At 46.1% G+C, this 26,472-nt stretch overlaps 1 protein-coding gene across 1 annotated transcript in view; it reads left to right on the forward strand.

Moving 5' to 3' along the window:
- Positions 1–26,472, forward strand: part of adarb1b (adenosine deaminase RNA specific B1b) — a 180,163-nt gene that overhangs the window by 117,443 nt on the left and 36,248 nt on the right. The window contains exon 4 of the mRNA XM_039014175.1: positions 18,335–18,397. The gene's annotated coding sequence lies outside the window, so the exon portion shown is untranslated. The remainder of the gene's footprint in view (positions 1–18,334; positions 18,398–26,472) is intronic.

Here is a 26,472-nt window from a genome sequence, read left to right on the forward strand (position 1 = left end):
CTTGTGCCACATCAGAGGGCATCTCCAAGGGTTCCAAATTACCTCTTCACATCAAATCAAATTTTATTGGTCACATACACATATTTAGCTGATGTTATGGCAGGTGTAGCGAAATGCTTGTGTTCCTAGCTTCAACTGTGCAGTAATATCTAACAATTCACAACAATACACACAATCTAAAAGTAAAAGAATGGAATTAACAAATATATAAATATTAGGACGAGCAATGTCGGAGTGGCATTGACTAAAATACAGTAGAATAGAATACAGTATATACAGTACATTTGGAAAGTATTCAGACCCCTTCCCCTTTTCCACATTTTGTTACGTTACAGCCTTATTCTAAAATTGATTAAATAGTTTTTTTCCCTCATCAATCTACACACAATACCCCATAATGACAAAGCAAAAACAGGTTTTTAGACATTTTTGCTAAATTATAAAAAATAAAATGATATCACATTTATATAAGTATTCAGACCCTTTACTCAGTACTTTGTTGAAGCACCTTTGGCAGCAATTATAGCATTGAGTCCTCTTGGGTATGACACTACAATCTTGGCACACCTGTATTTGGGGAGTTTCTCCCATTCTTCTCTGGAGATCCTCTCCAGCTCTGACAGGTTGGATGGGGAGCGTCGCTAAACAGTTTTTTCAGATCTCTCCAGAGATGTTCGATCGGGTTCATGTCCAGGCTCTGGCTGGGCCAAGACAACACTCCTGTGTTGTCTTGGCTGTATGCTTAGGGTCATTGTCTTGTTGGAAGGTGAACCTTCACCCAACTCTGGAGCAGGTTTTCTTCAAGGATCTCTCTGTACTTTACTCCGTTCATCTTTGCCTCAATCCTGACTAGTCTCCCAGTCCCTACCGCTAAAAAACATTCTCACAGCATGAAGCTGCCACCACCATGCTTCACCGTAGTGATGGTGCCAGGTTTCCTCCAGTTGTGACGCTTGGCATTAAGGCCGAAGAGTTCACATTTGGTTTCATCAGACCAGAGAATCTTGTTTCTGATGGACTGAGAGTCTAGGTGCCTTTTGGCAAACTACAAGCGGGCTGTCATGTGACTTTTACTGAGGAGTGGTTTCCGTCTGGCCACTCTACCATAAAGGCCTGATTGGTGGAGTGCTACAGAGTTGGTTGTCCTTCTGGAAGGTTCTCCCATCTCCACAGAAGAACTCTGGAGCTCTGTCAGAGTGACCATCGGGTTCTTGGTCACGGGTTCTTGGTCACCTCCCTGACCAAGGCCCTTCTCCCCCGATTACTCAGTTTGGCCGGGCGGCCAGCTCTAGGAAGAGTCTTGGTGGTTCCACCGTGTTCTTGGGGACCTTCAAAGCGGCAGAAATGTTTTGGTACCCTTCCCCAGATATGTGCCTCGACACAATCCTGTCTCGGAGCTCTACAGACAATTCCTTTGACCTCATGGCTTGGTTTTTGCTCTGATATGCACTGTCAACGGTGGGACCTTATATAGACTGGTGTGTGCCTTTCCAAATCATGTTCAGTCAATTGAATTTACCACAGGTGGACTCCAATCAAGTTGTAGAAACACCTCAAGGATGATCAATGGAACTATACATTCATGTACATGCTACCTCAATTAGCCCAACCAACCGGTGCCCCCGCACATTGGCTACCCGGGCTGTCTGCATTGTGTCCCTTCACCCGCCAACCCCTCTTTTACGCTACTGCTACTCTATCTATCTACTTTATCATATATGCATAGTCACTCGCTACTGTTATTTTTCACTGTCTTTTTACTGTTGTTTTTATTTCTTAACTTACCTTTGTTCACCTAATACTTTTTTTTTTTTACTTAGAAATTGCACTGTTTAGAGCCTGTAAGTAAGCATTTCACTGTAAGGTCTACACCTGTTGTATTCGACGCACGTGACAAATAAACTTTGATTTGATGTGGAAACAGGATGCACCTGAGCTCAACTTTGAGTCTCATACCAAAGGGTCTGAATACTTATGTAAATAAGGTATTTCTGTTTTTTATTTTTAATAAATGTACAAACATTTCGAAAAACCTGTTTTCGCTTTGTCATTATGGGGTATTGTGTGAAGATTGTTGAGGATTTTTTTTAAATCCTCAAGAATAAGTCTGTAACGTAACAAAATGTGGAAAAAGTCAAGGGGTCGGAATACTTTCCGAAGGCTCTGTACATATGAGATGAGTAAAGCAGTATGTAAACATTATTAAAGTGACTTTTTTTCCATTATTAAAGTGGCCAGGGATTCCAAATCTATGTATATAGGGCAGCAGCCTCTAAGGTGCAAGGTTGCGTAACCAGGTGGAAGCCAGCTAGTGATGGCTATTTAACAGTCTGATGGCCTTGAGACAGAAGCTGTTTTTCAGTGTCTCGGTTCCAGCTTTGATGCACCTGTACTGACCTCGCCTTCTGGATGGTAGAGGGGTGAACAGGCCGTGGCTTGGGTGGTTGATGTCCTTGATGATCTTTTTGGCCTTCTTGTGACATTGGGTGCTGTAGGTGTCCTGGAGGGCAGGTAGTTTTCCCCCTGTAATGCGTTGGGCAGACCGCGCCACCCTCTGGAGAGCCTTGCGGTTGCGGGCGGTGCAGTTGCCATACCAGGCGGTGATACAGCCCGACGGGATGCTCTCAATTGTGCATCTGTAAAAGTTTGTGAGGGTTTTAGGGGCCAAGCTGAGGTTGAAGAGGCGCTATTGCACCTTCACCACACTGTCTGTGTGGGTGTACCATTTCAGATCGTCAGTGATGTGTACTCTGAGGAACTTTCTACCTTCTCCACTGCTGTCCCGTCGATGTGGATGGGGCGTGCTCCCTCTGCTGTTTCCTGAAGTCCACGATCAGCTCGTTTTGTTGATGTTGAGTGAGAGGTTATTTTCCCAGGGCCCTAACCTCCTCCCTGTAGGTTGTCTCGTTATTGTTGGTAATCAGGCCTACTACTGTTGTGTCGTCTGCAAACTTGATGATTGAGTTGGAGGCGTGCGTGGCCAAGCAGTCATGGGTGAACAGGGAGTACAGGAGGGGGCTGAGCACGCACCCTTGTGGGGCTCCTGACCCCCCCCCAACACACACACTTGCTTGGATTGATTAGACCTTCTTCAGCTTACCCTCCCCAAATCCTAACCATAGCCATTAGTGGGGAGAATGTAAAACTGACCTTAGAGCAGTCCCTAGAGGTAACTTCATCCTACTTGGTGATTTGAGTAAAATGTTCTTTTTTTCCTAGAATTTGTTTTTCTCTCGTTTCTCTCCTTTCTTTTATGTCTCTCTCTCTTTCTTTTATCTCTCTCTCTCTTTCGGTCTTCCACTGGTCACCTTGAACGAGACATTCGTGGAGATACAATGGCATTTTAAACATTCAGTGTCAGTGTGTCCATGCGACTGCGAATTAGTGGCCCCTGCTCTTGTCTGGGCTCTTTATCAAAACACAGTGAGTCATTTCTCCATTATATCCTCTAGCGCTGGCCAACGCTAAAACGGTACTGTTACAAAACCTATTTTCCTTAGCAGAGGCACGTTGGTAATCATATTGTTGTTATATAAGTGTTTATTTTTGGGGGGAGAGGAATGAGATGACAGAATAGGATTGCACCCGGCTTCGCAGAACAGATCCAAGCCATTTGATCGGCTTAGCACCAAAAAATATTACAAAAGAAAAGCCTTTTTCTTGCCTGTGCAGCACAACAGTTATAAATATTTTAGAAGGAGAGAGGGAGAAAGAGAGAGATTAAAAAAGTAAAAACTAACAGGATGAGTGCAGGGAGTTATGTATTTACTCAGGGCTGGGGGTGAGTGGGAGCTTACAGTGAGAGGTGGTGTTTGTACAAACACACACACACATACAGATGTTAAAAGGCACACAGAGACAGAAGGAAAGCAGGGAGGCCTACAGACAGCCAGCCAGAAAGAGAGACAAGCGTACAGGCAGGTCAACCTAACATAATGCATACAAAGACACGTGCAGATAGACAGATGGCTTTGCTCACTGGCCCATAGCAGCCCAGCCCCTAGGCCAGGTGAGCCAGATGATGGACCCAACGCAACGGCCAAGCATCCACGTGTGTGTGTGTGTGCGTGCGTGCGTGAATGTGAACAGCAGAGCGATCCTTAGAAGTGAACTATGGAGAGAGGAAGAAAGACAGACGGAGATTCACAACCTCCTACATTTCACCGCGAGACCCTTTTTACTCCAGCGCCCATCACTCAAGAATCACACACACACACACACTTGTGTGTTGCCCTGCCAAACGGAAACGCTGTGTTTGGGTTGGCACTGTGCGGGTGGAGAGAGAAAGAGAAGGACAGAGAGAAAAAGAATGAGAGATTGGAGACATGGCAGAATGGAAAGCTTTAAGCCTAGACCCGCATTGCTACGGTTTATGGACTTATGATCTGGTACTTCAGGGGCTGCTCAGAATGAAACCTTCTGTATGTCCTATGAATGAGACAGTATTATAGCTTGCCATTACCTTAATCACTGGTGCTGGATGGCCAATGCCTTTTCAAAGCCTCTGATCACTGCTCTGGAAGGCTCTTGTTGGAGGTTTTTGCTGGCTGAATAGTCACATCACTGTGTGTGTGCGTGCGTGTTTGTCTGCGCATGTGTATTTGAAAGGATTTGACAGTGCTCAAACGTCAAGCTTGACTGAGTCAGGCTTCAGTCACAGATTACTTTCACCTGCCTTGTTGTAAACCAATTCTATGCCCTCATTTTAGTCTTTCTACTCTCTTTTTCTGACACACACACACACACACACACACACACACACACACACACAAACACACAGCGGTGGCCTACTTTCAAAACACAGTTGATGTAACACAAGCTCCTGCAAGAACTAGGATTTGTATTGTTACCCTGGGTATATATGGGAGGTTTGAAGGGGCTGGGCTCCAGGGTGAAGTTTTCTCTAAGTACAGATCTAGGAACAATCCTAACTTTGACCATTAGTGGAGAAAATGTCAAACTGGTCCAGGATCGGCTTCTAGGAGCAACTTCACCCTACACCGACGGTCTGGGATTGAAAAGGCCAGATGAATCAATAGGCATGATTTTTGTAACCACTACTGTCTGTCTCTGTGGTAGTTCAATTGCTGTTCTCTCCTAATGTATGACAGTTGATGCTGAGTAGTTTTGTTATGTATTTCTATTGGTTGATGTTTGGGACAGGGATCATAGAACAGTCGTTTTGACAAATTTGAGGTGAAATGGTTTAATGTGTTTTCAAATTCACAACTGCATGCGCACACACTCACAACCGCCACGCACACACGCACGTTACGCACGCACACACACACACAACCCTCATAACCATCCTGATCAGAACAGGTTGCCCTGCCGCTGTGCCCGCTCTGGGTGCTGGCACCTGGTGGCTCCAGGGGTTTGTTTGTGTTGGGGCTTGGTGGGCACTCCAGCTGTGATGCCCAACTTCCCACCACAGTGCCTTGCCCTGGCATCTCGCCAGATGCCTGGCCCAGATAGATCCAGCAGTGCCAGGGGAGAGGATAGGGGGCGCCACCCAAAACACACACCCACACACACACACATCTGCCACCCCAGAAGGTGAGCCTAAGCAAATAATGAGGATATTTTGGGGAGAAATACAAATTATCTCCCGCTGTGCAGCTTTCCAGCTGGGTGCTAATCATAGTTGGTGGGTGTCAATTCCAATTGCACTTTTCCAATTTTCCTCCAAACAACTGAATTGAAATGGCATTGACCCCAACCCAGGTGCTAACACTCGGCCGGGTCAGAGGTGCACAGCTCCAATCCTCAGTCAGTGTTTCCCATTTTTTTCCTCCCCTTGACTTTCCATCAGACACTCCAGATAGTGGTTACCGCCTGGGTAACCAGGGGTGCGTTCAGCAATGTGAAACATTCAGCGCTCCGCTGATAGAAATGTGGCCAATGTACTGCTCTTTGTGTCTCACTTCATCCCAGTATCATATCTCTTTCTGAGCTCCCCGTTCATTTAAGACAGGACAAGGAGAGCTCCTAACGACGACACAGGTGAAGGGACTATTCCAAAGCTCGTGAGCACATTGTTAAAGAGAAGAAGTGCTGACTTAGTTCTACTATGGGCTACTTTCATTCTCCTACTCTGCACTGGTCTCCCCTGTGCTGAAAAGGTTTAGCTAAATCTAACTGCGCTGTATCAAAGCTTGGCTAGTGTTGTTATCACTGAGTTATTGTAAAAGCCACGTCTTTGCTAGTCCAGATCCGACCTTCTGACGCCCCTCTTCCCCAGTGGGTGCAGTCCCAGTGGCTCCTGATGTTGGCACTGGGAGGAGTCCCCTTCCCTTCTCTCCTTATTGGTGTGTCTGCCAGAGCCCTCTGGGCCCTGTGTGTTGTGGTGTGTGCCACCAGAGGGTAGACAGATGGAGGCGGCTATTGTTCTGTTGTGTTGCCCTGGAGCAGCGGGCACAGCCTCAAAGGCCGTGGCAGCAGAGCAGAGCAGAAGGACGGGGACTCCTCCCAGTGCCACCCCACCTAACAGCGGGCTGCTGGCTCCCGTATGGGCCTGCTAGGAGGGTGGGTTGAGCGCAAGGAGAGACCAAGAAGTCAAATCTATTGTTATTGGTCACGTACACATAATTTGCAGATGTTATCGCAGGGGCAGCAAAATGCTTATGTTTCTAGCTCCGACAGTGCAGTAATACCTGACAATACAAAACAATACACGCTATTCCAAAGAAATTAAAAGAAAGGAAAGAAGAAATATCATAACGAGCCATGTCAGAATCCGGAATATAAATATATACACCAGCTAGTTTATTAGGTACACCCATCTAGTCCCGGGTCGGGCCCCCTTTGCCTCCGGAACAGCCTGAATTCTCCGGGCCATTCTATAAGGTGTTGGAAACGTTCCACAGGCATGTTGGCCCATGCTGACGTGAATATCATCACGCAGTTGCTGCAGATTGGACGGCGGAACCTTTATGCTGCGAACAGAGACTTGCTTGCGCGACTCGAGAGAGCGCTGGTGTGCTTTGCTCCGCTCTGAAAGTCTGCGTGCGGCATAGAGAGCGAGAGAGAAAGTAGCCACACCGACTCGCGCAAGTTAGACAAACTTGTTGCTGCCGAAGGTTATCTATCATATCATCTAGTAGTACCTGTCTTATCCACTGCACCAAATCGTTGTAAAGAAGCTAGCTAGCTACAGTAGCCAGCTAAGATAGCCAGCTAGCTAGCTTAAGTAGCAAGGCTAATTGAGACTATTTTGCTGCACTCCCTGTCCAATGTCTACAACAACTCCATTCATATGAAACAGCAGCATACTCCTTGTCATTTAGCCAATTTAATTACGTCATTTGAATTCCATTGTGCATTGATTAGAAATCTCCCACCTCACTTGCTACACACGAGACTTTGACTGTAGCGCCGCTTTGATTGACCGGCAATAACAAGCTACACTCGTGAAACGTGTTTAGGCTACCGGTGCGTCTTTAATATGGGGTGCACTTTAAAACAAAATATTGTGTTGGTCTATCCTTGTAGGCTATGTAGAAATGTCACGTAGATCATTTTATTTCATTTTAGACAAAGCCTTAAAAAAAATAGGCCATTCCCCTCCCCCCCCCCCCCCACCCCCCCAAAAAATGAATACTCTCCCAAATAATCGAATATAAACATTTGTTCATATAATCGGATATTCGAAAAACCCATCCCTAATCAACAGGAGTAAGCGCTGATCACGTGACAACGTGCTACCGTCATTAACAGACATACATATTCATAATCATTAGTAAACTTGAATATTCATTTCAGTGTATATACAGTATGGTATCACATCAGTATTGGTATCACTCCGCAGTCCGCACCCGGTCGTTTTGTATATAATAGTAGCACGGCACTGTTTTTGCTAGCCAATGACAGATGGCGACTGCAGGTGTAGATTTGTAGCTACATCTGGTGCAATGTGTTTGTTGTTTATGTTCCCTGGCAGATAAACCGTTTGTAGATCAACCATATAGACCTGAATAAAACATACGTTCATTGTCCCGCTCTCACCCCAGTATGCAGGTAATTTAAGACTGCTGATGGAGGATATTGCTATCTGCTGAATTTGCCCAGGATTTTAAGAGTTCAAATGAGGTGTATGTGTGAGCCTACATGCTCGTGTGTGTGCACTGAGAACTCCCTCTCTGAATGCTACTGAAAGACACAGTGTGTACTCGTTCCCCCTCACCTCTCTGCGGTGTGTTAAATATTTCAAGCTCGGCACTCACACTGCTTTGGGCAGCACTAGCGTCGAGCGCGAGCCCACGGCCCGCGGGGTACAGGGTGGTCACGCTACGGAGGACATTTGAGAAGAGCCTCCAGATAACTTGTAATGTCCGATGTGCCGCTGCTGCTGGATGTGTAGTGAGAGTGCAAGTCTGCGTCCGTGGCTCTGTGCGAGTCTCCTTGAACTGGATTTCAGTGGTTTAAGGACGAGATGGAAGAAAAGATGCAGGAAGAAGTACACAGGCACGCACATATTATGGGTGCACACACACACACACACACACACACACACACACACACACACACACACACACACACACACACACACACACACACACACACACACACACACACACACACACACAGTTGGATTCTGTACAGAGGTACATTGACTGCAGGCCTGTGTGCTTAATATAAGGGCAATGCTGCCCCCTTCTGGACAGGTATACATGTACACATCAGAATAGGAGATACATCCACAGAAGATGGGTTACTTACACACACACATGTTTGTTTAACTATCCTTGAGGGGACCACACAATTGATTCCCATTCAAAATCCAATTTTCCTTAAACCTAACGCTTAACCCCAAAACCTTAATCCTAACCCCTAAGCCTAAAAAAAACATTTAAAAAAATCATTTTTCCTTGTGGGAACCGGTTGAAATGTCGCCACAATTTTCCTACTTTTACTATCCTTGTCTGGTGTCCTTGTTCCCACAAGGATAGTAAAACCAAACCAAATCGCACACACACACATATATACACTGCTCAAAAAAATAAAGGGAACACTTAAACAACACAATGTAACTCCAAGTCAATCACACTTCTGTGAAATCAAACTGTCCACTTAGGAAGCAACACTGATTGACAATAAATTTCACATGCTGTTGTGCAAATGGAATAGACAAAAGGTGGAAATTATAGGCAATTAGCAAGACACCCCCAAAAAAGGAGTGATTCTGCAGGTGGTGACCACAGAGCACTTCTCAGTTCCTATGCTTCCTGGCTGATGTTTTGGTCACTTTTGAATGCTGTCGGTGCTCTCACTCTAGTGGTAGCATGAGACGGAGTCTACAACCCACACAAGTGGCTCAGGTAGTGCAGTTCATCCAGGATGGCACATCAATGCGAGCTGTGGCAAAAAGGTTTGCTGTGTCTGTCAGCGTAGTGTCCAGAGCATGGAGGCGCTACCAGGAGACAGGCCAGTACATCAGGAGACGTGGAGGAGGCCGTAGGAGGGCAACAACCCAGCAGCAGGACCGCTACCTCCGCCTTTGTGCAAGGAGGTGCACTGCCAGCGCCCTGCAAAATGACCTCCAGCAGGCCACAAATGTGCATGTGTCTGCTCAAACGGTCAGAAACAGACTCCATGAGGGTGGTATGAGGGCCCGACGTCCACAGGTGGGGGTTGTGCTTACAGCCCAACACCGTGCAGGACGTTTGGCATTTGCCAGAGAACACCAAGATTGGCAAATTCGCCACTGGCGCCCTGTGCTCTTCACAGATGAAAGCAGGTTCACACTGAGCACATGAGCACATGTGACAGACGTGACAGAGTCTGGAGACGCCGTGGAGAACGTTCTGCTGCCTGCAACATCCTCCAGCATGACCGGTTTGGCGATGGGTCAGTCATGGTGTGAGGTGGCATTTCTTTGTGGGGCCGCACAGCCCTCCATGTGCTCGCCAGAGGTAGCCTGACTGCCATTAGGTACCGAGATGAGATCCTCAGACCCCTTGTGAGACCATATGCTGACACATGCACATTTGTGGCCTGCTGGAGGTCATTTTGCAGGGCGCTGGCAGTGCACCTCCTTGCACAAAGGCGGAGGTAGCGGTCCTGCTGCTGGGTTGTTGCCCTCCTACGGCCTCCTCCACGTCTCCTGATGTACTGGCCTGTCTCCTGGTAGCGCCTCCATGCTCTGGACACTACGCTGACAGACACAGCAAACCTTTTTGCCACAGCTCGCATTGATGTGCCATCCTGGATGAACTGCACTACCTGAGCCACTTGTGTGGGTTGTAGACTCCGTCTCATGCTACCACTAGAGTGAGAGCACCGCCAGCATTCAAAAGTGACCAAAACATCAGCCAGGAAGCATAGGAACTGAGAAGTGGTCTGTGGTCACCACCTGCAGAATCACTCCTTTTTTGGGGGTGTCTTGCTAATTGCCTATAATTTCCACCTTTTGTCTATTCCATTTGCACAACAGCATGTGAAATTTATTGTCAATCAGTGTTGCTTCCTAAGTGGACAGTTTGATTTCACAGAAGTGTGATTGACTTGGAGTTACATTGTGTTGTTTAAGTGTTCCCTTTATTTTTTTGAGCAGTGTATATATATTATATACCACACACACACACACACACATATATATATATATTATATACCACACACACACACACACACATATATATATATATATATATATATACCACACACACACGTATATATATATTATATACCACACACACACACACACAATCACATTTTCTACATCCTCTCACTGAGGATAATATTTTTTTTTTTTTTTTTAAATCAAATGAACTATTTTTCAGCAAAATGCTAGTAAGGAGGGAGAACCACCTCAGACATTGTCACCAATATGGGAGTGAGGGATGATAGGCGAGAACAAACAGGAATACAACAAATTATACAAATAATTATTGTGAAGAAGTGCTTGGCCAAGTTCTCCCAGACCTTTTTCGAACCGGCAAAAGCCCAGCCACCTCTAGGAGAGGGCTTGTCAGGGCCCTCTTCATGCATGTCTGCTCTGATGTGGCGCCTGTAGCCTAATTTTCTGCCGAGTGAGGACTGACTGGGCTGGGAGGTTAAACTCTACTGTTTACACAGTCACGCAGTCTCTTTCTCTCTCTCTCTCTTTCCTTAACTCTGTTTCTGTCTACCTCTCTCCTCTTTCTGTCTCGTGACTCTCACCTTCTTTCTGACTCTTTTTCTCTTTCTCTCATCTTATTTCTTTCTCATCTTATTTCACAGAAATTTCACAAAAGAATAAAGACATTTAAACTGTCATATTATGTCTATATACAGTGTTGTAACAATGTACAAATGGTTAAAGTACAAAAGAGAAAATAAATAAACATGAATATGGGTTGTATTTACAATGGTGTTTGTTCTTCACTGGTTGCCCTTTTCTTTTGGCAACAGGTCACAAATCTTGCTGCTGTGATGGCACACTGTGGCATTTCACCCAGTAGATATGGGAGTTTCTCAAAATCGGATTTGTTTTCGAATTCTTTGTGGATCTGTGTAATCTGAGGGAAATATGTGTCTCTAATATGGTCATACATTTGGCAGGAGGTTAGGCAGTGCAGCTCAGTTTCCACCTCATTTTGTGGGCAGTGTGCACATAGCCTGTCTTCTCTTGAGAGCCAGGTCTGCCTACGGCGGCCATTCTCAATAGCAAAGGCTAGCTCACTGAGTCTGTACATAGTCAAAGCTTTCCTTAAGTTTGGGTCAGTCACAGTGGTCAGGTATTCTGCCACTGTGTACTCTCTGTTTAGGGCCAAATAGCATTCTAGTTTGCTCAGTTTTTTTGTTAATTCTTTCCAATGTGTCAAGTAATTATCTTTTTGTTATCTCATGATTTGTTTGGGTCTAATTGTGTTGCTGTCCTGGGACTCTGTGGGGTCTGTTTGTGTTTGTGAACAGAGCCCCAGGACCAGCTTGCTTAGGGGACTCTTCTCCAGGTTCATCTCTGTAGGTGATGGCTTTGTTATGGTTTGGGAATCGCTTCCTTTTAGGTGGTTGTAGAATTGAATGGCTCTTTTCTGGATTTTGATAATTAGCGGGTATCGGCCTAATTCTGCTCTGCATGCATTATTTGGTATTTTACGTTGTACACAGAGGATATTTTTGCAGAATTCTGCATGCGGAGTCTCAATTTGGTGTTTTTACCATTTTGTGAATTATTTTTAACCAGATCCTAATTGGTATGTCGAATTTTATGTTCCTTTTGATGGCATAGAATGCCCTTCTTGCCTTGTCTCTCAGATCGTTCACAGCTTTGTGGAAGTTACCTGTGGCGCTGATGTTTAGGCCAAGGTATGTATAGTTTTTTGTGTGCTCTAGGGCAACGGTGTCTAGATGGAATTTGTATTTGTGGTCCTGGCAACTGGACCTTTTTTGGAACACCATTATTTTGGTCTTACTGAGATTTACTGTCAGTGCACAGGTCTGGCCGAATCTGTGCAGAAGATCTAGGTGCTGCTGTAGGCCCTCCTTGGTTGGTGACAGAAGCACCAGATCATCAGCAAAAAGTAGACATTTGACTTCAGATTCTAGTAGGGTGAGGCCGGGTGCTGAAGACTGTTCTAGTGCCCTCGCCAATTCGTTGATATATATGTTGAAGAGGGTAGGGGTTAAGCTGCATCCCTGCATGAGAAGACTTTGCCTTTGTTTTGGTTTGTTTGTTTGTCAATTAGGGTGTGCAGGGTGAATATGTGGTCTGTCATACGATAATTTGGTAAAAAGCCAATTTGACATTTGCTCAGTACATTGTTTTCACTGAGGAAATGTACAAGTCTGCTCTTAATGATAATGCAGAGGATTTTCCCAAGGTTGCTGTTGACGCATATCCCACGGTAGTTATTGGGGTCAAATTTGTCTTTGTCTCCACTTTTGTGGGTTGGGGTGATCAGTCCTTGATTCCAAATATTGGGGAAGATGCCAGAGCTAAGGATGATGTTAAAGAGTTTTAGTATAGTCAATTGGATTTTGTTGTCTGTATATTTTATAATTTCATTGAGGATACCATCAACACCACAGGCTTTTTTTGAGTTGGAGGGTTTGTATTTTGTCCTGTAGTTCATTCTAGGTAATTGGAGTATCCAGTGGGTTCTGGTAGTCTTTAATAGTTGATTCTAAGATTAATAGTTGATTCTTCTTCTTTCTCTCTCATCGTATTTCTCTCATCTTCTTTCTCTCGCTCTCATTTTCTTTCTCCGTCTCTTTCTCAAACACATATTTGCAGGTACTAACTCTAAAACAATAGCATTTTCAAAGTTTGGTCTCTAGCCTCCCCCTCTCATCTCTCCCCCTCTCCCTGTCACTCGTTCTGTGTGGGGGTGGTAGTATGTTTTTGCATGGCTTATTTGGGTCTTGCCCAATTATAATGTACCCGCCACCACCATGTCTCTTATTCCCCTGCCCCCTCAGTGGGTGAGTGCCCTGATCTGAGCCCTGTGGCACAGCGGTGGTGCCTCCACATTCCCTTGCCTCAGTGGCCTGTCCTAAATGATGATGCTAATGATGGTGAACCAGACTCGCACACCTCTCTCACTCTCTCTCTACCTCTCTCTATGTCGCTCTCTCTCTGTACAGAGTCTCTCTCTCTCTCTGTAAAGTATCTCTCTCCCTCCCCCTCCCTCTCTCTCAGACCACACTGACCCTGCTGGAAGCGGCATTGCTGGATGACTGGTCACTAAGTAGGCTAGGCTACTCATTTGGAGCGTGACATAGTCTTCCCACACTCTATTCACGCTCTATTCACGCTCTATTCAGATTAAACTGGAGACATGTTTGTTTTTTTCTGACGAGTTTAGATTTAACCATAACGGGGGAAACAATACTGTATTTACAGTACAGTGAAATATCCATCACTCATGATGAGTTAAACGTGACCTTAGTTTTGGGTAATGAAGACCAATGCTACCCCCTACTGGTGTATTAGACGTATTATTCTCAGCTCTTACTCCTGATCCTTACCGTGGAGTTCCTTGTTGTTGCCCAGCCTTTCCATAGCCCATATATTGAAGATTAAGCTATTCTTTCACTTTTCAGTTCATGCATCATTTAGACCAAATTATGTTGAAGGCCAACTCAATATCGCTCCCTTTGGCTGGACCTCACACATTTGGTCCAACTGGGAAAAGTGCCCCATCGCATGGCTAATAGCTCTAAAAGTTTCACGTGAGTTTTGCCCTCCTAACACTGACAGTTGTAAACAGGGCCATGCGACTACATACACAAATTTGTACTATAACGCCTGGGAACTCCCGCTTAGACTACAGTCTTGTTTGTATCCTTTTTGTGGCCTTTAATTTGGTCCAAACATGTTCAAAGGTTTTAGGGAAATTACTCTGACTTTAGGAATTGGTACCACTACCATAATGGCCATTTTTATTTCAACCATGTTTTTTCAGTTAACTGTCTGTAAACAGATATACTGTATGAGTTTAAGAAATATAAATTGTGACGACAGTTGTTTGGCCTTTGACTAGTGTTAGCCTGTAAAAAGAAGCTGTATTTCTCTATTATTCTTATGCAACCGCAGGGAGAGCCATCTGAAGGTCATGCTTCATTCAGAGTCTGAGACGCCTTACCGTTTCTCAACCAAGACCACTTCCTTCTCCTCTTGGCTCTCAAGACGGTTCGCAGTCAGACTTGGCCAGCTGTGGTTGTGCTTGGCCTATATACTGTCAGTAGTGTGATGGAAAGGCTGTCTCTCTCTCTCTGTCTCTCTCTATCTCTCTCTCTCTCTTGCTCTCTCGCCAACTGGCACATCCTAGTCTTATAGAAGAGCTATCTAAACACATGCCTGTTGGTCTGAGCCAGAGGACCACAGACAGCCATGGGAATTTGAAGTGGGCAGTGATGGAGACGGCTGTGGTTGTCCTCAAAGGACCCCTCCGGTCAAAGAGATGGACTTGCTCATCCCTACTCACTGCTCATTTCTCTATCAATCTCTCTTTTTCTCTCTTCTACCTCAATCTCCCTCTCTCCTTTTCCCCTACCTCTCTTTCTTCTCTTCCTCTCCTCCCTCTGATAATCTATCTTTTCCCCACTCTCGTAATCAGAGAGTTTAAAGCTTTATGGCTTTGGCTGGTCCAAGCTGTTTTTCCGCATATAATGTAAACTTATTTTATCCAATCCAGTGGACTTTTACTACAGATTTTAACTGTTGTTATCTTCAGCCTGCTTCTCTCAAGCTGTCAGCTCTACGTGACGAGGTGTGTTGTGTGTCTTCTCTCAAGCTGTCAGCTCTACGTGACGAGGTGTGTTGTGTGTCTTCTCAAGCTGTCAGCTCTACGTGACGAGGTGTGTTGTGTGTCTTCTCTCAAGCTGTCAGCTCTATGTGACGAGGTGTGTTGTGTGTCTTCTCTCAAGCTGTCAGCTCTATGTGACGAGGTGTGTTGTGTCTTCTCTCAAGCTGTCAGCTCTACGTGACGAGGTGTGTTGTGTGTCTTCTCTCAAGCTGTCAGCTCTACGTGACGAGGTGTGTTGTGTGTCTTCTCTCAAGCTGTCAGCTCTACGTGACGAGGTGTGTTGTGTGTCTTCTCTCAAGCTGTCAGCTCTATGTGACGAGGTGTGTTGTGTCTTCTCTCAAGCTGTCAGCTCTACGTGACGAGGTGTGTTGTGTGTCTTCTCTCAAGCTGTCAGCTCTACGTGACGAGGTGTGTTGTGTCTTTTCTCAAGCTGTCAGCTCTATGTGACGAGGTGTGTTGTGTGTCTTCTCTCAAGCTGTCAGCTCTACGTGACGAGGTGTGTTGTGTGTCTTCTCTCAAGCTGTCAGCTCTATGTGACGAGGTGTGTTGTGTCTTTTCTCAAGCTGTCAGCTCTATGTGACGAGGTGTGTTGTGTGTCTTCTCTCAAGCTGTCAGCTCTACGTGACGAGGTGTGTTGTGTGTCTTCTCTCAAGCTGTCAGCTCTATGTGACGAGGTGTGTTGTGTCTTTTCTCAAGCTGTCAGCTCTATGTGACGAGGTGTGTTGTGTCTTTTCTCAAGCTGTCAGCTCTACGTGACGAGGTGTGTTGTGTCTTTTCTCAAGCTGTCAGCTCTATGTGACGAGGTGTGTTGTGTGTCTTCTCTCAAGCTGTCAGCTCTACGTGACGAGGTGTGTTGTGTGTCTTCTCTCAAGCTGTCAGCTCTATGTGACGAGGTGTGTTGTGTCTTCTCTCAAGCTGTCAGCTCTACGTGACGAGGTGTGTTGTGTGTCTTCTCTCAAGCTGTCAGCTCTACGTGACGAGGTGTGTTGTGTGTCTTCTCTCAAGCTGTCAGCTCTACGTGACGAGGTGTGTTGTGTGTCTTCCTCAACCTGTCAGCTCTATGTGACGAGGTGTGTTGTGTGTCTTCTCTCAACCTGTCAGCTCTACGTGACGAGGTGTGTTGTGTGTCTTCCTCAACCTGTCAGCTCTGTGACGAGGTGTGTTGTGTGTCTTCTCTCAAGCTGTCAGCTCTACGTGACGAGGTGTGTTGTGTGTCTTCTCTCAAGCTGTCAGCTCTACGTGACGAGGTGTGTTGTGTGTCTTCTCTCAAGCTGTCAGCTCTACGTGACGAGGTGTGTTGTGTGTCTTCTCTCAAGCTGTCAGCTCTACGTGACGAGGTGTGTTGTGTGTCTTCTCAAGCTGTCAGCTCTGTGACGAGGTGTGTTGTGCGTCTTCTCTCAAGCTGTCAGCTCTACGTGACGAGGTGTGTTGTGTGTCTTCTCAAGCTGTCAGCTCTACGTGATGAGGTGTGTTGTGTGTCTTCTCAAGCTGTCAGCTCTACGTGACGTGGTGTATTGTGTGTCTTCTCTCAAGCTGTCAGCTCTATGTGACGAGGTGTGTTGTGTGTCTTCTCTCAAGCTGTCAGCTCTACGTGACGAGGTGTGTTGTGTGTCTTCTCAAGCTGTCAGCTCTATGTGACGTTGTGTGTCTTCTCTCAACCTGTCAGCTCTATGTGACGAGGTGTGTTGTGTGTCTTCTCTCAAGCTGTCAGCTCTACGTGACGAGGTGTGTTGTGTGTCTTCTCAAGCTGTCAGCTCTATGTGACGAGGTGTGTTGTGTGTCTTCTCTCAACCTGTCAGCTCTACGTGACGAGGTGTGTTGTGTGTCTTCTCTCAAGCTGTCAGCTCTACGTGACGAGGTGTGTTGTGTGTCTTCTCTCAAGCTGTCCACTATGTGACGAGGTGTGTTGTGTGTCTTCTCTCAAGCTGTCAGCTCTACGTGACGAGGTGTGTTGTGTGTCTTTTCTCAAGCTGTCAGCTCTACGTGACGAGGTGTGTTGTGTGTCTTCTCTCAAGCTGTCAGCTCTACGTGACGAGGTGTGTTGTGTGTCTTCTCTCAAGCTGTCAGCTCTATGTGACGAGGTGTGTTGTGTGTCTTCTCTCAAGCTGTCAGCTCTAAGGGACGAGGTGTGTTGTGTGTCTTCCTCAACCTGTCAGCTCTATGTGACGAGGTGTGTTGTGTGTCTTCTCTCAAGCTGTCAGCTCTACGTGACGAGGTGTGTTGTGTGTCTTCTCAAGCTGTCAGCTCTACGTGATGAGGTGTGTTGTGTGTCTTCTCAAGCTGTCAGCTCTATGTGACGAGGTGTGTTGTGTGTCTTCTCTCAAGCTGTCAGCTCTACGTGACGTGGTGTGTCTTCTCTCAAGCTGTCAGCTCTATGTGACGAGGTGTGTTGTGTGTCTTCTCTCAAGCTGTCAGCTCTACGTGACGAGGTGTGTTGTGTGTCTTCTCAAGCTGTCAGCTCTATGTGACGAGGTGTGTTGTGTGTCTTCTCTCAACCTGTCAGCTCTATGTGACGAGGTGTGTTGTGTGTCTTCTCTCAAGCTGTCAGCTCTACGTGACGAGGTGTGTTGTGTGTCTTCTCACAAGCTGTCAGCTCTACGTGACGAGGTGTGTTGTGTGTCTTCCTCAACCTGCCGGCTGTCTGGCCTATAACTTCTGGAGCACAAGGAAGAAAGGGAGGGAGGTAGGGAGGGAGCGAGCGAGGGGATGGAGGGAGGAAAGGTGGATGGATGGATGGAAGAAGTGATGATATGTGATGGATGACTGGGACAGAAACATATGGGCTCTGTGTCCTGGGATGAATTGATCTGTTTTGTGAGATGTCCACAAATACCTGTGTCCAGCCTACAAGGATGTGTGTTGTCAACAACAACAAAAAAACACGAAAGACGAAGGCACTCTTCATGTTGTGAAACATGTATAAAAAGACTGACCAGTAACCCCTTTACCAAAGGACACGTTCATTCTACAAAGTTCTGCCATTGTATTCTACTAGTGCTTCACATTCTTCTTGTTTTCCTGTGAGGGTTTTGCCTGTCAGCAGGTACCAGTGTGTGATGACGGATACTGTAGCTGTAAGTTGACCTGTGCTCTCCTTTCTCTCCCAGGCCACTGAAGAAGGACCACAGAGAGCGCCCAGCACTACACAACGGACAACAAAGGGCAAACAGGTGTCTTAACTAATTATCTCTCTCCCCCTCTCTCTTTCTCTCTCCCCCCCTCTCTCTTTCTCTCTCGCCCCTCTCTCTCTCTCCCTCCCTCACTCTCTCTCACACGCACTCTGTTCCACTTTGTCAACCTCCCTCACTGACAGTGTTTCCGTCATATCTAGGGCCCACCGTTTTTACTAGTCAGGTCACATGGTCATTGGTCTGAGCCCTAATCATAACTACTGATGGAAAATCAGTAAATAGATGAGTGCAAGTTGGTTGTTAACTGGCTCCCCTTCCATTTCTCCTGCAGTTGCTCTGGTTATTTGCCTGGGGTTTTCTCGGTTTCTTTATACTGCACCATAAAGCCTCTGGGGTCCCATGCTACACCGTTAGGGCGAACGTGCAATACCAATGTCTTCCACTGGGGGGCATTGTGCACCAAGATAAAGGCACATGTCATCTTGTGGTTTCCTTTGTGGACCCTGGTTTGTATGGTTTAGACCACGTGTCAAACTCATTCCACGGTGGGCCGAGGATCTGCGGGATTTCTCTCCTCCCTTGTTCTTGATTGATGAATTAAGGTCACTGATTAGTAAGGAACTCCCCTCGCCTGGTGGTCTAGGTCTTAGTTGAAAGGAGAAAACAGAAACCAGCAGACACTAGGCCCTCCGTGGATCGAGTTTGACGCCACTAGCTAGACAGAAGGGTAATAGGAAGGCTTTAGATAGAAGGGTACAATCGTATTCATGTACAACCATATTCAAGGACAGTGTCATACATGGTCTTTATAGTAAGTCCTCCTGTATTCTAACTCAATGTGCTGTTTGTGCGGCTGCTATACACTGCTAATATTTAGCGTCATTGAGATGGCCTTTAGTGGCCATCTAGTAATAGCAGAGTGGTGACGGCGTATGCCCACTAGAGGGAGGTAGAGCACTGTGCTGCAGTATTGTGACTTGTCTTATTTTAGTTACGTCTGAGCCTGTTAAGAGTTTATACACTCATCTCGTGACATATGAGATATTTCACCTCAATGGTGTGTTATTATTGCAGGACAAGTACCTTGGGCTCAGCTGTTTTACTGCATGAGTGTGTGTTTTGAGGAATGAGAGCACTTGTAGTTAGTCGTTTATGAGTTTGTTTATAGTAGTGTGTGTGTGTGTGTGTGTGTGTGTGTGTGTGTGTGTGTGTGTGTGTGTGTGTGCACATACAGTACATGTGTTTTGTCCGATGTGTGTGAACAGGTAGAGGCCAGGCAACGAGCCAGAGGCAGCCTGTGATAGGTTGAGGGACAGTGTGACGTGTCAGTGAGACGCTATAGAAGCACCGAGCTGGCGGGAGCAAGCTGCCTCTTCTGCCTGGAGAGAAGGAGTGGAAGAGAAAGAGCGAGAAAGGGAGTGCGAAGAGAGAAATATAGGACCAACTCCTTGTGACGTTCTACAACTCTCCGAGGAAAAGCACCAGTCGTCTCCTCTGAGAATATCCACTTCCCTCCCACACACTCTCTATCTGCTTCCCTCCAACTAGGTGGAGGGAGACAGGAACCAAGAAAGAAAAAAAGAGAGACTGAGGGAGGTTGAGGGTAGTAAGTGTTCCACCACATGGCTAGAATCTAGAGGGCCAGTAGGGAGCGTTTCCAGGGCAGGAGAGCAGTGTGGTAGCCGGTGAAGGACAGAACAGCATGGCCCTGTTCAGCACTGGCCCTCAGAGCCTGGGCTCCTACTACTGCCTCATCCGCAGGAGGTTCAAGAGGAGGCGCAAGAAACGCAGCGAGCGCCAAGGTATCCACCTTTTCTTTGTAGTTTGTGTGAGATGTGCGTTTGTGAGCGCGTGTGTTTGTGTGTATTGCACAATTACCTTTGTTTTTATTACTTACTTTGAACGATTCTGTAGTAGTTTCTCTTGGTCTAGCAGTGGTTACACTACAATTTTTATTTATTTATTTATCTATTTCACCTTTATTTAACCAGGTAGGCCAGTTGAGAACAAGTTCTCATTTACAACTGTCAAGATACAGCATAGCAGTGCGACAAAAACAACAACACAGAGTTACACATAAACAAACGTACAGTCAATAACACAATAGAAATATCTATGTACAGTGTGTGCAAATGTAGAAGAGTAGGGAGGTAAGGCAAGAAATAGGCCATAGAGGCAAAATAATTACAATTTAGCATTAACACTGGAGTGATATATGTGCAGATGATAATGTGCAAGTAGAATACTGGAGTGCAAAAGAGCAAGAGGGTAAGTAACAATATGGGGATGAGGTAGTCGGGTGTGCTATTTACAGATTGGCTGTGTACAGGTACAGTGATCGGTAAGCTGCTCTGACATCTGATGCTTAAAGTTAGAGAGGGAGATATAAGTCTCCAGCTTCAGAGATTTTTGCAATTCGTTCCAGTCATTGGCAGTAGAGAACTGGAAGGAAAGGCGGCCAAATGAAGTGTTGCCTTTGGGGATGACCAGTGCAATATGCCTGCTGGAGCGTGTGCTATGGGTGGGTGTTGCTATGGTGACCGGTGAGCTGAGATAAGGCGGGGCTTTACATAGCCAAGGCTTATAGATGACCTGGAGCCAGTGGGTTTGGCGACGAATATGTAGTGAGGGCCAGCAAACGAGAGCATAGAGGTCGCAGTGGTGGGTAGTATATGGGGCTTTGGTGATTAAATGGATGGCACTGTGATAGACTACATCCAGTTTGCTGAGTAGAGTGTTGGGGGCTATTTTGTAAATGACATCGCCGAAGTCGAGGATCGGTAGGATAGTCAGTTTTACGAGGGTATGTTTGGCGGCATGAGTGAAGGAGGCTTTGTTGCGAAATAGGGAGCCGATTCTATATTTAGTTTAGGATTGGAGATGCTTAACGTGATTCTGGAGAGGGTTTGGAAAGTTGCTGCAAGGGGTGCTGAGGTGTTGGCCGGGGTAGGGGTAGCCAGGTGGAAAGCATGGCCAGGTGTGGAAAAATGCTTATTGAAATTCTCAATTATCGTAGATTTATCAGTGGTGACAGTGTTTCCTATCCTCAGTGCAGTGGGCAGCTGGGAGGAGGTGCTCTTATTCTCCATGGACTTTACAGTGTCCCAAAACATTTTGGAATTAGTGCTACAGGAAGCAAATTTCTGTTTGAAAAAGCTAGCCTTAGCTTTCCTAAGTATACTGGTTCCTGACTTCCCTGAAGAGTTGCATATCGCGGGGGCTATTCGATGCTGATGCAGAACGCCACAGGATGTTTTGTGCTGGTCAAGGGCAGTCAAGTCTGGGGTGAACCAAGGGCTATATCTGTTCTTAGTTCTACATTTGAATTGGGCATGCTTATTTAAGATGGAGAGGACAGCACTTTTGAAGAGTAACCAGGCATCCTCTACTGACGGGATGTCAATATCCTTCCAGGATACCCGGGCCAGGTCGATTAGAAAGACCTGCTCGCTGAAGTGTTTTAGGAAGCGTTTGACAGTGATGAGTGGTGGTCGTTTGACCGCGGACCCATTACTTACGCAGGCAATGAGGCAGTGATCACTGAGATCCTGGTTGAAGACAGCAGAGGTGTATTTAGAGGGCAAGTTGGTCAGGATGATATCTAAGAGGGTGCCCATGGTTACGGATGTTGGGTTGTACCTGGTAGGTTCCTTGATAATTTGTGTGAGATTGAGGGCATCTAGCTTAGATTGTAGGACGGCCGGGGTGTTAAGCAAGTCCCAGTTTAGTTCACCTAACAGTTCGAACTCCGAAGATAGATGGGGGGCAATCAATTCACATATGGTGTCCAGGGCACAGCTGGGTGCTGAATGGGTTCTATAACAAGCGGCAACAGTGAGAGACTTGTTTCTAGAAAGGTGGATTTTTTAAAGAAGAAGCTCGAATTGTTTGGGCAGACCTGGATAGTATGACAGAACTCTGCAGGCTCTCTCTGCAGTAGATTGCAACTCCACCCCCTTTGGCAGTTCTATCTTGTCAGATAATGTTATAGTTAGGGATGGAAATTTCAGGATTTTTGGTGGCCTTCCTAAGCCAGGATTCAGACACGGCTAGGACATCCGCGTTGGCTACGCAGACGCTCGTTGACGCGTGCAAACAGTTTGGATAAAATTATTGAATAACATGTATGTGTACATTTATTTTGCAACGCTCACAACACGGCGGTGTGGTCAGCATGTTAGGGACTTACCCATAAAGACTCACAGCTGTAAGTGTGAATACTTATATAAATGAGATATTTCTGTATTTAATTTTCAATAAATTTGTTAAAATTCATAAAAACATGTTGTCACTGTCATTATGGGGTATTGTGTGTAGATGGGTGAGAAAGAAAAAAAATCTAATCCATTTTGAATTCAGGCTGTAAGACAACAAAATTTGGAACAAGTCAAAGGGTATGAATCATTTCAGAATCCACTGTAATATGGCTAATTAAGCAGCCCATATATAGCGCAGCACTTGTAGACTAGCACAGGAAAGCAGCGCCACAGATGAAAAGAGAAACTAGTGATTCAATCTGATTTAGTAAGTAGCCTATCTTTGGTAGAGCGCGCGTGGCTCGCCTTGCTCCCTCCGACAGTCAAACAAACGATGCGATTTTGCGATTTTTTTTCCATTCCAAGCAACCAATCCCAACACTCTCTGTGAGACAGACTTATCGCTCTGTTACTGAGAGGCTTTTCTGTGAGAAAGACGTACCTCTCTGTAGTTAGACAGACCTATCTCTCTGTGAGTAAGAAAGACCAATCTCTGTGTGAATGAGACCGAGCTCTCTATCTGGGAATGAGACAGACCTCTCTGTAAGTGAGACAGGCCTATCTCTCTGTGGGTGAGACAGGCCTATCTCTCTGTAAGTGAGACAGGCCTATCTCTCTGTGGGTGAGACAGGCCTATCTCTCTGTGGGTGACACCGGCCTATCTCTCTGTGGGTGAGACAGGCCTATCTCTCTGTGGGTGAGACAGGCCTATCTCTCTGTGAGTGAGACAGGCCTTTCTCTCTGTGAGTGAGACAGGCCTTTCTCTCTGTGGGTGAGACAGGACTATCCCTGTGAGTGATACAGAAACCTCTCTTTGTGAATAAGGCAGTCTCCTCTGTCTCGGAGTGTAAGATAGACCTCTGTGTGTGAGTGAGACTTCTCTCTCTGTAAGTGAAGTAGACTGACTTGGCTCCTCTGGGACTCTAAGCTTCTCCCCTGCTCTAGGGATTAGCCCAACAGGCCGGGGAAGTAGTAATTTTTTAGATGCTCCCTCTCAGTAGCGGTATTAGTGATGTCAGCTATTTGCTTTGATATATCCCCCAACTCCCGCCTGCCCCCCCCCCCCACTCCCACTGCGAATTGTCAAACCCGAGCCTGTTCATCCGAGTAAACCCACCACTGCTGAAGTTGCGTTTTAGCCGCGCGACTCGCGAAACAACCAAAACTTAACACAAACTTTTTGTCTGTCAGCTTCGCTGGTGTCCGTCTCCATCTCTTCCTCGTTATCGCTCCGGAAATGACAGCGCCACTTTGCACTAACCCCGGAGAGGAGAAGGCTTAGCATTGGGTAATGCTATTCCGCTAACCCCATCACAGCTGGCAATAATTCCCTCAGTGAGCGGAAGCCATGATGAGTACCCAGAGTGTGTTAGGCCATTGTGTTTGCCTCCTTGGTGATCAGCAGCTACGCTATGCTACGCTAACACTAACTGATGGCGTGGCCTGGGCTGTCCCCAGCCATTCTGTCTGTCAGACCAGTTAGCCTGTCAGTTGGTGGCTAATGCCATCTATGTCAGACCAGCTACCCAGCCAGTTAGCCTAGCAGAGGTTTACAGCAATGGAGGAGGCAACAGTCAGGTGTTTGCACTCTTCTGGGAGCTTCATTCACATTTCCCAAAGATAAGCAAAGTTGCTGAATTGAAAACATCAACAGTGCCTTTTGCTCATATTTTTGGCTGATCGGTGTGCTTCAATGACATTGACCATATACTAGACGTGTGAATGGCCTCATCCATTGCAAACCACTTAGTCGCATGGCTACTTTCAATTGAGTCTAGGAACACTACACAACAGCACATTTTCCAACAGAGGAAGCGTCAATGTATCGCCCCCACAATACATTGTAGCGAGGAGGACACTCTCATACGGCAATGCATCTCCAATGGTCCGTATATGAAATATGGGAAATGGGACCCAGGGTTTTGTGCGGAGCCTGCAGAATCTCCAAAATGAGCTTTTGGAGATGGAGTGGGAGGGAGATATGCCGTGTCTCCACTCTGTGGATCCATTGCTTAGGAGAACAGGCTGTTTCATTCAGTTCTGTTAGCCAGAAACGATTCAGCCTTTTTCTGTGAGAGTTCTTCTTATACAACACCTCACCTACTCCAACAGCAAATTACAAAGAGGTTAGCTATCAGAGACCTCCAATGCTTTTGAAAGGGTATTAAGATTGGGGGGAAAAGAACTGAGTAGAGTCTTTGAATCGAAGTAAGCAAACGTATTATAGATTTAAAGGGCTTCCATGCTAGATTAACAGGGTTTCATATTGCCACTGCACTCAAGGCACTGCACTCAATGACAGCGAATTAACAAAGCATTCAGGAAAGTGTGCCATTTTCTGTCTGGAAATCACAAATGACAGCCACTACCTCAATACAGCCACAAAGCAGCAACAAATTGGCTGCTGCAGGAAAAGTCTGCTCTAGCCTTGGCAGACACAATATCGAACAACATCAAACATCAAACAGCATCCAGCAACAACAGTCAGAAAAGAGACCTTATTTACATTTATTTATGAAAACCGAACGCCAAAGCACTTATTAAGACGCCAAGCTGACGACTGCCTTTTGTTAGCGTAATCTCGTCGCTGGGGGCCCCACACTGCAAACACTCTGTCATGATAAGAAATTAGCTGGGTCACGCCGTCTAGGAGTGAACAGTGTGTAATTAGCCTCGATTAGCATTCGGCTAATGGTTGTCAGCGAGTGATTGAGGGGGAAGCCGTTTTGCCGGAACGGCGCTAACGTGTGTTCAGCCAGGGAGGACGCCGTTTCTGTGACTCTGAGGAGGGTTGGACGGCTCTTAGGTCTCAACGCCGCTACCTACAGTATGCCTCATTTCCCATGGACGTGGGCCAGCATTAGTGATGGGGGGGGAAAATCGATAGAGTTACATATCAGGATATTATTTTTGATGGTATATCGTATCCTTTTGACAATATCGCAATATTATTTTTGCACTAGTTGGCTGTACCTGCACCAAAATTCCAGTATTTTTCCTTCATAGATTGTTCTCCATCTTCTTTTTAAATAGGGAGCCAATTTGTTTTCGGCACTTTTATGTCTCTTGTCCCTCTGCAGCAGACGTATGGTGAGTAATTATGTTTGGACCGTGGAATCTCAATAAAATCACAGTGTTGAATCGCTATACATGTAGAATCATGAGAATCGCAATACGTATCACAATAACTCATTTACAAGCATTGTATGGCTGCTAGGGCTAATGATGCTATGGCTATGTGCACACTAACAGCAACTAATGACAATTTGAGGACAAGAGCTTAAGTACAAGGGGAAGATGAAACTCTATTCTTAACTTGTCTGGTTGTCTTCCTTTCTTCCCTCCCTCTTCCCTCTCTACTTTGCTTCCATCTCTCTTTCCACCTCACTTTTTCCATCTCAACTCTTTGTCTGTCTCTCTCTGTTCCCTCCCTATGTTCCCCCACCTTCATTTTTCTCCCTCTCCCTCCCTCTGTAACCCTGCACCCATCACTCCCACACTTGTCCTTAACGTGCTGCAGACTCTCCCTCTCTCTCGTTCTCTCTCCCGTTCTCTCTCCCGTTCCCGCTCTACTGTCAAGACGAGCCTTATCTGTCTGTGACCTTTCAGAGTAAGACCCTCTCCGCTCCCAACTGTCCGTCAACATTAACTCATAACCTGGTAATAACGGAGGCAGGAGGTGTGAAATTCCACTTCTCTACCCCCTCTCACACACACACTCTCCGTTCCAAACACACGTGCATCTGCACAAATAGAAAGTGCATGTTTACACACACACACACGTGCCAAAAAAACAAAAAAAACATGCACGCACCCACGTGAGGATACTGGAGTGCCTGACACGGCCTTGAATATGAA

This window comes from Salvelinus namaycush, chromosome 19 (genome assembly GCF_016432855.1).
Source record: "Salvelinus namaycush isolate Seneca chromosome 19, SaNama_1.0, whole genome shotgun sequence".
Lineage (NCBI taxonomy): Eukaryota > Metazoa > Chordata > Actinopteri > Salmoniformes > Salmonidae > Salvelinus > Salvelinus namaycush.